We start from the raw sequence: 12274 nt of genomic DNA, 5'->3' as shown, positions 1-12274 counted from the left end.
ATGTTTAGAAATGATAATCTTTCTGCCCTAGTTTATGGTCGAAAGGGGCTATGATCTACAATGGCCCTGAACTAACAAATATCATTCTGCATTATGTGGTAAAGAATGAGACTAACGCCTCTCGATTTGTCCCACTTATAGACCTTTGTCAAATATCGCAGTTCAACTGTATTATAGCTGCTCACGTGCAGTATCCCAGTATTGAACCAGAGAATATCCAGCGAACGACGAGACTACCAGCTACTTGAGCTTCATGTTGAAATGCCGGCTCAATCACCTATTTACAGTGTGAAGAACACTAAAATTTACGTGTTTCGAAGGCAAGCCTTTATCTTTAGAATAACTTAAAGAGAAATCTATAAGAGCTACCAATATAAAAGATAAAAAAGGACAATAGTAACGAGTAAAATGACGTGGGTATTTCCCTTTTAGCCGTATCTTCTTAAAACGTCCATGCACATCACCTTCAACTGATAAAAAATACTAAAAGGAGATTATTGTCAGTGATGTACATCTTAAGAAGACACAGCTACGAGGTAAGTAGCCACGTCATTTTATTGTTTATGTTGCTCATGTTTAAGTTTCACATTGCTCACTCTCTGTACAGTAATCCTAGAGATGAAGACTTCACATTCGAAAATTCGAAAATTCTAGTGCTTTCTACTGTGTAAATACTGGTTGTGTCGACATTTTAACACTTATTTTTATAACCGACACCTCTTATGCATTACGAAGTATGTGAGGTTGTTCAAATCTCCTACGATAAGAATAAAGATGCTTGGTACCAGCCACAAATCTGAGAAGTAGCTTCACACGTGAATCTACTGCCTGAATAACAGCGTGTCCCTTTTGCACTGATGTAATCTCGGACTGTTATTCTCCCACGAACGCCTGGCTGCCGCGTTCTGCATATAGCGGGGACCGCTTTCTTTTACTCGAGTCTGAGGGGAGAAACGCGTTTATCTCGGCAATTTCGACCGCCGTCCGTTCTTTCTGTGTCCTCTGCGGCGTTTCTCGAGGACGTTACGTGAGCAGAGTTGCCCGCTGTTCTTGACGGCCTGAGAAAGAAAAAAGGGGGAGTGGTGCACCGCTGTTGGAGCTCCTCTGCCTTTTGTCTTGATAAAATTAAACAGCCTTCAGCCGTCTGTTGGCCTCATAAGTAACGTCCGTTACACTGTCTGCCTCTTGCATGATGACGTAAATTCTGAAAAATGTTCTCATTCACAGGAAATACGAGCTACAACGTTGTTTTATGTGCTACTGCTTCCATCTTCGGTAGGGCTCTTAATTAAGGAAATCACTGCTTCCAAGGCAGGAACAATATGAGAAAAATAAATGTACCTTGAACTCCTTTACTCGTTATGTTGTTGTTGTTGTTGTGGTCTTCAGTCCTGAGACTGGTTTGATGCAGCTCTCCATGCTACTCTATCCTGTGCAAGCTTCTTCATCTGCCAGTACCTACTGCAACCTACATCCCTCTGAATCTGTTTAGTGCATTCATCTTTTGGTCTCCCTCTACGATTTTTACCCTCCACGCTGCCCTCCAATACTAAATTGGTGATCTCTTGATGCCTCAGAACTTGTCCTACCAACCGATCCCTTCTTCTGGTCAAGTTGTGCCACAAACTTCTCATCTCCCCAATCCTATTCAATACTTCCTGATTAGTTGTCATCTACCCATCTAATCTTCAGCATTCTTCTGTAGCACCACATTTCGAAAACTTCTATTCTCTTCTTGTCCAAACTATTTATCGTCCATGTTTCACTTCCATACATGGCTACACTCCATACAAATACTTTCAGAAACAACTTCCTGATACTTAAATCTATACTCGATGTTAACAAATTTCTCTTCTTCAGAAACGCTTTCCTTGCCATTGCCAGTCTACATTTTATATCCTCTCTACTTCGTCCATCATCGGTTATTTTGCTCCCCATATAGCAAAACTCCATTACTACTTTAAGTGTCTGATTTCCTAATCTAATTTCCTCAGCATCACCCTACTTAATTCGACTACATTCCATTATCCTTGTTTTGCTTTTGTTGATGTTCATCTTATATCCTCCTTTCAAGACACTGTCCATTCCGTTCAACTGCTCTTCCATTACTCGTTATAGCGTAACATAAAAGTTCGTGGCACTTATGACTCTGGTGGTAATCCCATGAAAGTATGCCACTTTTTGTATAAACTTCGAACCATGAATGAAAAGAAACTTCATGAAATAGATTGTCCACTCACATTTATGTGACTACTTGTCAAAAGCCTCAATAATCACCTTTTGAAGTGCGAACCGCAGTGAAACGTACGGCAAGAGAGTCAACGAGGCTCTGAATGGAACCGAATGGGACGTGGAGCCATGCAGCTCAAGTGCCGTGGTCACCTGCACTAGGTTCCCTGGTTGAGGATCCATAGAGCGAAGACTTCTGTCTAGGGGTTTTAATCAGGGGAGTTAGGTGGCAACCGAAATACGGTAAACTCATGTTGGCGCTGTTTGTACCATGCACGGAAGTAGGGGCATAAGGTGGATCTTGGCCCACTTTCGATATCAAATTAATAAACTAATTAATTAAATTGATCAATTAAATCACCAAACCTCTCCCCCACCGCTCCACGAAATCCTCAGCCCCCGTCCTCCTGAGAAATTCCCAACCATCCCAACCCATCCACCCCTTCGTCCTCCACTTCCCCCTCCCCCCCTTCCCCCCCCCCACCCCCCCCCCCCCCGCACCAGACCGCCATACAATCTCGGAATTGGCCGGAAAAGCTCAGTCTCTACTGAACGGTTGGTGTACAGGGATCTGATGCCACGAAATTCAAATCAATATCAATTGCCTTGCAGAGGAGATGATAATATATCTTTTATTCATAAAATTCAATTTGTATATTCTTTATTTAATCAGTTTGTAGGAGACAGGGGTGCTTCCCTCTCCTTCTCCACTTGTGAAGTGACAAGAAAACGACTCAGTCTGTGGTGACCTGCTGGAGAGGAACGACGTAAGGAACTGTCTTCATTTGTGGATTGTCCTATAGACGCCTCCCCTCGCCCTTTATTGAAGAAATATGTTCAATTCATGAGATGTTGTGTTGTATTTCCTCTAGGCACACAGCCGAGGTCTGCATCCATAGCCTCCGACATGAGGAATTGCTGTAAGTGATAATGGACCAACTTAGGGGGAATACTTTTCAGGAAATAATGTTGATGCAGCGGGATGGACTGAGAATGCATTTCGCAAGTCATAGTGACTATTGCCAAGTGCTGCTGATGTTGTTCATTTTTTTTATTAAATGGCCAGTCAGTCCACAGTGCAGGAGACAACTTCGTCCTGTTCCATTAGCCCAGACTGAATGAACCTGAGGTATTTGCCTTTCTGTATGGGGCTCTATTGAGGACGTTTGAAACAGATTTTGTTTGCCAGGAACTAATAGGAATGCGGCATTCCTCATCCCCCACCTGAAAATCGGTGTGAGACATTTTGAACGCCACAACACTACTTATGGTCAAATTATCGAGATATGCGGAGGTATAAGACGGATGAGATCTCAGTCGCAGTAATTCAGTGGAAGAATCATGAGGCGCCAACAACAACTGTTATCATGATATGCTTCTGCCTCACAGAAGAAGTGTAAGAGAAAGTGCTTGTGGTTTATGTCCACATCTTTGCTCAACCCAGTGTCTTTGTATGTGGATGCTTGTTGTTTTTTTCTTCTTGTTCTGTGTCCAGCAGCTTCTGGCATGTCCGGGCCATCAGCAACCTCTAGCTTGTCAGGACCTGCAGTGACTTCGAGCACGTCCAGGCCAGCAGCAGCCATTGCCGGCTCGTCAGGACCTGCAGCGTCTTCTGGCCTTTCGGGACTGGTGGCCACAGCCCCACCGTGTCATCCTCTGGCGCACCTAATCAGCATGTCGGAGCAGGGCAACGAACTGCTATTATCCACCCGACTCGTCCGTTTCTGTACTGAAGACACCCAGCCTGTCTCTGACTCTCAGAAGAATTGTGTGGTGGGGCCCTGCACACATAGTATAGGTCAATATTGGTCTCCAACATGTTGACCACCCCAGAACATACCAGTGTTACTGCAAGGACAGAGTGTTGATGTAGTGGATGAGAAATTGCCTTTTCCTCCCAGTACTGTACTGCTTTTCAATTACACTCATAATTTAACAGCTAGTGATCAAAAGCGTTTAAACATTGGTATGGAAGCATCAGTGGACAGTAACCGTTGTGTTGTTTAGAGACTGAAAATGCATCGAGAAGCGTTAAAGTAAAGTTTACGGAGTTGGAATGGGATGAACCATGTCGTGCAAAACCCTACATCAGTCATCAGATGACCTCTGAGTACTGTGCATTTCGTTCACCCAAAACATTTATTACGCTGGCCTGACGCCTTCTATATCATTATTGTACAATGGCACGAGACTCAAAGTAAGATGTGAAAGTTGATCCATTTATCTGCTATACTCCACAGTTAGAACTTGTTTGGCCAACAGATGGTGGCAACCCTTGTGCTGGAAAACTGAACAGATGCCTGCCTTCTATGCAAACTTGGTATATAGACGTCGTGAACTGCCGCCGTATGTACAACGTACATGCAGACGATTTAGAACACTGCATCAATACGATGTCAAAAACAAATGTGAAGGAAAACCCATCAGTATGAGAGAAATACAGGCTTAATTCTCTGTATACAAGAAACTTCATTTGCAAATATTCTGCAGATGTGATGATAAACAAAGAACTAATTGATATTTTTTATGTATGGCTATTAAACAAATAATGATTTTACTGAAAACCGCATTTTACTTTGTTCATGTCTCTCATAATAATTTTACTGCCGCCAGTATTTTCACTTCAATATCTACAATACAACAGTAGAATCAAGTTCTCTGAATTACCTCAAGCCGCGCGGGGTACCCGCACGGTTTAGGGCGTCTTGCCATGGTCCACGTGGCTTCCCCGCCAGAGGTTCGAGTCCTCCCTTGGGCACCGGTATGTGTGTCGTCTTTAGCGTTAGCTCGTTTAATTTAGATTAAACAGTGTGTAAGCTCAGGGACCGATGACATTAGCAGTTTGGTCCCATAAGACCTTACCACAAACAAAAATTACATCATCACCAAATTCCACAACTTCAGCCATTGTTAAGCAGAATGGTAGACCCAATTTCATGCTTTAATATGTAACCTATGCCCTTATAAAGTCTGTGAGCTTAGCAGCTTGGCGAGGTGAGTGAGACATAATCCACACAAAGGTTTTGTTATGAGCAACTGCCCCTGTGATGGCTTGAAGAAGACCAGAAAGGGAAGAAGAATGGGATACTTCTACCTGATATTATGCGAATGATAGCTGTGTGTCTATCCTGCTGCAGCAAAACAAATGTTCTTATGTCACTGCTAACACAACCAAATCGAGGCCGGCTGGAGTGGCTGAGGGGTTCTAGGCGCTACAGTCTGGAAGCGCGCGACTGCTACGGTCGCAGGTTAGAATCCTGCCTCGAGCATGGATGTGTGTGATGTCCTTAGGTTAGTTAGTTTTAAGTAGTTCTAAGTTCTAAGGGACTGATGACTTCAGAAGTTAAGTCCCATAGTGCTCAGAGCCATTTGAACCAACTAACGAGAATCCACCTTGTTCATGTGTGTGTATTTTCTAAAACGCTTTTTCAGCCCAAATACCAACTGTTGCAAAAGATACTGCTAGGTGTCGATGGGGTGACACGCACAACATTCAGTCAAAGTAGTGAAAACCATCGCCAGAATAAGTAAAGCCAAACACCGCGTTTATTTTTCATGATGTCGCTGTGGAAAACCAAGCTGAAAGTCTATGACATTTCTGTTTTGGTCCACGTATGGGTGTTGAGGTATTTCATTTGAGTCAGACATATTACAGAATCCTAAACCAGTTGGTGAGAGGGCCAGCCGTGATGACCGAGCGCTTCTAGGCCCTTTACTCCGGAACCGCGCGACTGCTACGGTCACAGGTTCGAATCCTGCCTCGAGCATGGATGTGTGTGATGTCCTTAGGTTAGTTAGGTTTAAGTAGTTCTAACATTGTGTGTGGTGTCTGTTTGTTCTAAGTCGTGGCTCCTTACCACTTTCGCGCAACGACGCTCTGAGCGTGTTTTTTTTTTTAGGGAATTTACTAGTTTGAACCTGGGACCTGTTGCTGGTAAGGAGACGCCAGACCACACATGACGTGTAGAGTTCAGAGGAGTTCAGTGAGACTACCGACGATGTAATCAAATATTTAATGATTTCAGCATCAGATCCACTGCACTCCCTGTAAGAGAATCTTAATACTAACTAAATTTAGTAGAAGGGGATCAAGGCTTTCCTAGTTTTAGTTAGCTGGTAAAATAACGTCGACAAAGCAGTTAAGTTTAGCACTGGAAATTTTATTCTACTCACAAAATATTGTTTATAAATTGCACTTTTGATAAAAGGAAATATTTTAATACAGGATGATAAAAACCAACTGCGTTCTACAAAAATGAGAACGAATATTCCCTGAATGGGTTTCCAACTTCTACAATGGATCGAAGGATGACCTATGCCATATCACATCCATAATCTAGGTTTAAGTAAAGTTTCATAAAAGAGAAAACTATCAAAATTGTCTACAGTGACCCTCAATTACCTTTAATTACTTATTTAACTTGTTATAAATTACAGTGGCTGATGTGGCTTCTCAATAATTAAATAACAGAAAAATTATGGCGTTTCAGATTTTAACTTCAAGTAGCAAATGTGAATTCCATGAGCTTTAATTGACGATCGACCCTAGTATTACCTAAAAAGGGGATGTAACTGATGAGACTTTTGCAGTTCTGTGTAAAGTGTTATGCGCTGTTATGCAGCATCGCGTGCGTTCATTACCTTTACGATATTTAGGCAGCGTCAGGGGGCGGCGGACAGGGCAGCTCCACACAGCTCGCCATCTCGGAAGCAACTCTCTCCTAACTTTTCCTTACTACAATTTACCAAAGTTGGTTTTAGAAAAGCCATCCGGCTGTTTTCAACTCACAAATCAGGGTCTCAATGTTAACCTTAAGCTCCGCCAACAAAACGTCTGTATATCCAATGAGAAACTTTATGCTTTTCGTGCTGGGGCAATGTTTTTAATGTTTGTACGTCACAGAGACGTGAAAAAGTCTCATGCTAAAACTTGCAGCTGGTGTGGCCCTTTTAGTGTTATCGTAAGATCTATACTGTTCTTCTAGAGGTCTCTATCTTTTAACATGGGCTGGGGGGTGCTTTTGGCGGTCGCCTGGTGACGTGGGTGTCCGCGTCCCTTATCGTAGGGCCTCCTAGCCTACACGATTCTGCTCTCGGATTCTATTCTCGTTTCTCCCCTCGGAACTGCGTCTGTTTCACGGTGGGAAGGTATGACATGTATTTAGGCGTTCTTGTATTAGTCTGTGGTATTCCATTTGCTCACTCGTTGATCGTATTACTTTGATTAATTTAATGTCAGGATTTATTCGGAGCTATGTGACATACTGCCGGATATGCTTATCATGTCAGGGTTTTGCATGGAAGATGTTGGATTTGCGTGATACCTTACATATCACCACCCTTCGAACTTAATTTTTCAACTGAAGTTAGGCAATGATTGAATCCTTGTCTAAGTCAGTCAAAAATTATTGCTTTATCCAAATTTTGTTGTCTACTGGTAAGCCATATTATTCTGGTTCTATGCTAGTTTGTATGACTAATTTATATTTTTATATTCTTCCACATTATTCTCAAAAATATGTTTATATTGACAAGAGAAGAATATTTTTACGCTATTATCATTATTAATTTTTTAATTATTTTCTTTCTTTATTTAAGTGTGAAGTTGTTTTTTAAGAAGTTTGCTATCGAAAGTGAGGAATCTTTCACATCGATATTCTTAGAAATATTTTTTTTATAAATGTAGTAATTAAGTAGAATCTAATCATAAAACTCATTTTCTAAATATTACGTACAAGTAAAATGTTTTTGTTTCTAGAATCTCATTTCAACATTGTTGCACTAACACATAAGAATTATTTCCAATAATTGCTTTGACAAAGAAATATACATTCACAAGTATTGAGAGTAGATTAAAACTGAAGAAACTGCAAAAAGGTGGGAATTTAAGGAGATGGGACCTGGATAAACTGAAAGAACCAGAGGTTGTACAGAGTTTCAGGGAGAGCATAAGGGAACAATTGACAGGAATGGAGGAAAAAAATACTGTAGAAGAAGAATGGGTAGCTTTGAGGGATGAAGTAGCGAAGGCAGCAGAGGATCAAGTAGGTCAAAAGATGAGGGCTAGTAGAAATCCTTGGGTAACAGAAGAAATATTGGATTTAATTGATGAAAGGAGAAAATATAAAAATGCAGTAAATGAAGCAGGCAAAAAGGAATACAAACGTCTCAAAAATGAGATCGACAGGAAGTGTAAAATGGCTAAGCAGGGATGGCTAGAGGACAAATGTAAGGATGTAGAGGCCTATCTCACTAGAGGTAAGATAGATACTACCTACAGGAAAATTAAAGAGAAGTTTGGAGAAAAGAGAACCACTTGTATGAATATCAAGAGCTCAGATGGAAACCCAGTTCTAAGCAAAGAAGGGAAAGCAGAAAGGTGGAAGGAGTATATAGAGGGTCTATACAAGGGCGATGTACTTGAGGACAATATTATGGAAATGGAGGAGGATGTAGATGAAGATGAAATGGGAGATAAGATACTGCGTGAAGAGTTTGATAGAGCACTGAAAGACCTGAGTCCAAACAAGGCCCCCGGAGTAGACAACATTCCATTGGAACTACTGACGGGCTTGGAAGAGCCAGTCCTGACAAAACTCTACCATCTGGTGAGCAAGATGTATGAAACAGGCGAAATACCGTCAGACTTCAAAAAGAATATAATAATTCCAATCCCAAAGAAAGCAGGTGTTGACAGATATGAAAATTACCGGACTATCAGCTTAATAAGTCACAGCTGCACAATACTAACACGAATTCTTTGCAGACGAATGGAAAAACTAGTAGAAGCCAACCTCGGGGAAGATCAGTTTGGATTCCATAGAAACACTGGAACACGTGAGGCAATACTGACCTTACGACTTATCTTAGAAGAAAGATTAAGGAAAGGCAAACCTACGGTTCTAGCATTTGTAGACTTAGAGAAACCTTTTGACAATGTTGACTGGAATAATCTCCTTCAAATTCTAAAGGTTGCAGGGGTAAAATATACGGAGCGAAAGACTATTTACAATTTGTACAGAAACCAGATGGCAGTTATAAGAGTCGAGGGACATGAAAGGGAAGCAGTGGTTGGGAAGGGAGTAAGACAGGGTTGTAGCCTCTCCCTGATGTTGTTCATACTGTATATTGAGCAAGCAGCAAAGGAAACAAAAGAAAAACTCGGAGTAGGTATTAAAATTCATGGAGAAGAAATAAAAACTTTGAGGTTCGCCGATGACAGCAAAGGATTTGGAAGAGCAGTTGAATGGAATGGACAGTGTCTTGAAAGGAGGATATAAGATGAACATCAACAAAAGCAAAACAAGGATAATGGAATGTAGTCTAATTAAGTTGGGTGATACTGAGGGAATTAGATTAGGAAATCTGACACTTAAAGTAGTAAAGGAGTTTTGCTGTTTGGAGAGCAACATAACTTATGATGGTCGAAGTAGAGAGGATATAAAATGTAGACTGGCAATGGCAAGGAAAGCATTTCTGAAGAAGAGAAATTTGTTAACATCGAATATAGATTTAAGTGTCAGGAAGTCATTTCTGAAAGTATTTGTGTGGAGTGTAGCTATGTATGGAAGTGAAACATGGACGATAAATAGTTTGGACTAGAAGAGAATAGAAACTTTCGAAATGTGGTGCTACAGAAGAATGCTGAAGATTAGATGGGTGATCACATAACTAATGGGGAAGTATTGAATGGGATTGGGGAGAAGAGAAGTTTGTGGCACAACTTGACCGGAAGAAGGGATCGTTTGGTAGGACATGTTCTGAGGCATCAAGGGATCACCAATTTAGTATTGGAGGGCAGCGTGGAGGGTAAAAATCGTAGAGGGAGACCAAGAGATGAATACACTAAGCATATTCAGAAGGATGTAGGTTGCAGTAGGTACTGGGAGATGAAAAAGCTTGCACAGGATAGAGTAGCATGGAGAGCTGCATCAAACCAGTCTCATGTCTGAAGACCACAACAACAACAAGTATTGAGATATTATCCTAACAAATGGTACAAATGTTAAAAATGGGAAAACATCCAACAAGATAATTTTTTATTCTTTGTTTTTATGAGGAGAAAATAAGTAAAATATAGTTAATCTTTTAATTTTATGAGGAGAAAATAAGTGGCTATATAGCTTTAGTGTTTATTATGCCTTACATTTGTGCTTTATATACTGACCATTCCAGAACTAATGACTTATTTTTATCGATAGTCTACTTTTTACTTAAGTCCATAGTCAATGACAGTTATTTTGTAATTTATTAGCTGTCTGGTGTGCTTAACTTATTTAATTTTTAACATGTTTCTTTGGCACAATTCCTACATCATATAATTTGATTTCACACATTCACACAATCCTATGAATGTTTTAGAATGAGAATGGAGAATGTTTTTGTACGAAGGTGATGGTCTTGAGCGAGATTGATGTGGGCAAGCATTTGATGTACAGCTTCGTTCGTCATTCCTTGCTGGCTTTGCAACAGTGTGTTGCTGTTGTGGAGGTCCCATAATGGAATGGCGCTCTGAGTGCAGAATCTCGTGGTTTACTGGCTTTGTATGTGTGAAAGTAATAGTCATGTGTCTCTGAAAGCGGTTGTTTTTCGTTGTGATACTTCGCAGATGACTAGATTACAATAGGATAGGGATTTGGGAAGGTGTGTCGTCTATTCTTCACCCAAATTCTTTCTTGGTCTCAATCTTGCGAATCTTCAACTTCTGTTCTTTCTGCATTTTCTCTGCTTCTAACTTGACTCTTGGTTCTTCTCTGGGCAGGATATGGGTATATTTATTGATAACTAGTCGCTTTGAACTTCTCCTCTTAGTAACAGTTTGATAAATTGTTTGGACGTGTCATTTTTACTTTGTGAATGTTTTCATCAGTTTCGTACTGCAGCGTGCTGTTTAATAGCAGTAGTGTGACTTTTACACATATTTTTTGGCAGTGGTGGCTCGTCCAAGCAGTCTTCTCGTCAGGCCGTTTTTTGGTCGCTCCGCTGAGTAGGGGCGTCCTGGGGTTTACGAGCGTCAAAAGTCCAGTGTTTGCTTGTCTGTCCCTGCACGGGTCCCTTTTAACAGTAGATTTACTGCCGACTTCGGATACAAGTGTCCTTTGTTGGTCTCGCTGTCCTTTCCCTTCTCTCGACGTTTCTGCTTGTAGGAATCATGTCTTGCTAATTACGTCCTTTGCTTTCTTGATACTTCTCTTGTTGCAAATTGTGGGTCGTTGCATTTGCTTCTTGCTAGAGTTTTTACAATGGTTCTTACAAAAAGTTTTACTTATAATCATCTAACATATGTCTGATACCTACATTGTTTTATGCCTTTTTGAAAAGCTTTACAAATTTCGGCGCCCTTTCCGCGTTACAATTCTAAGATATTTTGAGTCTTAACTTCTACAAGAATCCTAAAATTGTTTTTTTATTTTTGTGTAGTGCTGTGGTGTATAGCATTTTAGTATTTCATGCTATTAGACTATCTATGCTTTATCCCTTCAACTTAATCTATGCTACTATTGGTGTTATTTTTGTTTTTGATTTGTTGAAACTACTTTCTTTTCCCCACCTTCCTCTCTCTTCATTCTTCTTTCTCCTCATGATTTTATCTGCAACATAAACTTGAAATATTGTGCTAATATTTTACCTGAACTTCTTGAAATTTTTCGTCAATTTCTTTATGGACTTCTAACATGAGTTGAGGCGATTCCCCCCTTTTGTGCATACAATTCTAATTCTTCAACCTCTTTATCTCGCATCATTCTTAATTGTTTGTTTATAACTATTATTTCTTCTAATTTTAGCTTTTGCTCATACAGAAGTGTGACATTCCCGAATGTTACGCTACCTTTCCCCATATCTATTATCGCACATCTCTCACTTAAGAAATCTGCACCTATAATCAAATCTACAGTTAGTTTAGGTATAATCATGAAGTTCGCTTCCATCTTTTGATCTTGGCACGAAAGAGTTAACCTTGTTTATCTCGTAACTTCCACAGCATTGTTTTTAATAGGACCTCTTACTTTAATCTTACGTGTTTTCAGAACTGGCAATTCCTCAT

Source organism: Schistocerca serialis, chromosome 1 (assembly GCF_023864345.2).
Source record: "Schistocerca serialis cubense isolate TAMUIC-IGC-003099 chromosome 1, iqSchSeri2.2, whole genome shotgun sequence".
Taxonomy (NCBI): Eukaryota; Metazoa; Arthropoda; class Insecta; order Orthoptera; family Acrididae; genus Schistocerca; species Schistocerca serialis.
This window is presented reverse-complemented; position numbering follows the sequence as displayed.